The following is a 2,080-nucleotide window of genomic DNA, read 5'->3' on the forward strand; positions in this document are numbered from 1 at the left end:
AAGGAATGGTAAAACTCCCTGGATCTTTCAGCTTAGGGGGTATGCTATTGGTCAAAAGTGCACTACATCCTTCGGTAAGGGGTACACTTTCATACTCAGTCAACTTCTTCTTCTTGCTTAGGATGTCCTTCAGAAACTTGGCATAACTAGGCATTTGCTCAATTGCCTCAACAAGCGGGATGTTGATGTGTAATTCTTTAAACACATCCAAGAATTTCTTAAAGTGCAGTTCCTCCTTTTGATTCATCAACCTTTGGGGGTATGGAACATAAGGAGGGACTGGTTTTATGACAGTCTTATGGAGCAAGACGGGTCTTGAATGCGTTGAGTCTTTGTGGAGCCCTTTAGAGGTTCAGATGAAATGTTAGCATCAAGCTTAGGGGTCTCTACAACCTCAGTTTCTTTTGACTTTTTTAGAGCATCCTCAGGAAAGAGTAATGGAAAGTCTGATCTAGGGGGGACAGAAGTGGTGGTCTCTAATGCATGTTTCTCTAAGGGGAGGACCGGTCTTCCTTTGGCAGGAACCAATGTTGTAGCATCAGTTTATGTCAAAATTGGTGCACTATCTTTGGGCACTTGTTCTTTCAACTCCTTCCCACTCCTAAGGGTCACTACTTTCACATGTTCCTTACCTAGGTCTCTAGAGACCTTTGTATTACTGGGCCAGGTACCAAGGGCTCGATTGTTCTGGTTAAGCGCAAGTTGACTGACTTGAGTCTCTAAATTCCTGATGGCCGCACTTTGTTGATTTATTAAAGCTTGGTTTTATGCTTGTGCATGTGCAAAGAGTCCTTTAATCATTGCTTCCAAAGAAGATGATTCTGACTATGGAGGAGGTTTATTCTGAAAAGGTGGTTGTGAATTTTGAAAACCTTGTTGATGATTCTGAGAGTTAGAACTATTTCCATGATGTTGCGGTTGGAAATTAGAAGTTCCTTGTTTATGGACTGGTGGGTTTAAACTGGGACTGTTCCAAGAAAAGTTCGGATGCTGTTTCCAGCTGGCATTATAGGTATTGGAATAGGGATTAACTCGGTTGTGAACATAGTTTACTGATTCAGCATTGTGAGGACAGTGTTCATACGAGTGTTCCCCACCATAGCACACATATTGCACAGATAGGACTGTTTGGACTGGTGTATTAGCAGCTTGTTGTCCTCCCTGACCAGAAGTTAAGTTTTTCAACATGTTGGTCATGGAGGTAAGCTGGGCTGTTAATGCAGTATATGCATCTACATCATGTATCCCCGCAGTCTTTTTCTGTGACTGAACGCGTGGGTCACCCAATGTCCATTGTTTGTCGAAATCTTTTCTAGGATTTGATATCCTTCATTATAGGTCATAACTGTAAAGGCTCCGCCTGCAGTCGCATCGAGCATTTGTTTTGCCATGGGATTTAACCCATTGTAAAATGTCTCGAGTTGAATACAGTACGAAATGCCATGGTGTGGGCATTTCCTTAACAACTCTTTGAACCTTTCCCACGCGTCAGGAACAGCCTCATCGTCCATTTGTTTGAAAAGACAAATCTCATTTCTGGACTTAGCGTTCCTTGTCGGTGGGAAATATTTTCGCAAAAAAATTTCCGCCATGTTACTCCATGACGGCACAGAACCCGGAGTTAATGAGTTAAACCATGCTTTTGCCCGATCCCTTTAGGAAAATGGAAATAAAGTGAGCCTGAGAGCGTCATTTGACACTCCCGGGATCAATAAAGCATCCGTGATTTCCATAAAAGATTTTAAATGCGAATGTGAGTCCTCCGACGGTAATCCGGCAAATTGGCCATTTGTTTGCAACATGTGAAACATTATGGGTTTAAGTTGAAAATGGAGAGCGGTCATATGTGGCCTAACTATCCCGAAATTTAATTGCTCAAAATTCGGAATAGCATAATCCATGATCCTCTTATTTTTGGAATTTGCCAAACTAATAATGTTCGGAGTTTGTGCTCTTTGGTTTTCATTAGGTTCCGATTTCGTGTCCAAATTGTTACCATTATGTGTATGTCCTTGTTGAAAGTTCGGGTATTGTGGAATTTGTTCAAAACCCGGCGGTTGGTTTTCCAAATGCGGTATTT

The 2,080-nt window shown here is 41.9% G+C and overlaps 1 non-coding gene across 1 annotated transcript; it reads left to right on the forward strand.

Moving 5' to 3' along the window:
• The first annotated feature begins 1,437 nt into the window (after positions 1-1,437).
• On the forward strand, positions 1,438-1,544 carry LOC112503766. Its single transcript, XR_003068078.1, has one exon. It is a non-coding gene; the product is annotated as a small nucleolar RNA R71 (small nucleolar RNA).
• The last annotated feature ends 536 nt before the right edge of the window (positions 1,545-2,080 follow it).

The sequence above is a fragment of the Cynara cardunculus genome (assembly GCF_001531365.2).
Source record: "Cynara cardunculus var. scolymus isolate 2C chromosome LG 1, CcrdV1, whole genome shotgun sequence".
NCBI classification, from domain to species: domain Eukaryota; kingdom Viridiplantae; phylum Streptophyta; class Magnoliopsida; order Asterales; family Asteraceae; genus Cynara; species Cynara cardunculus.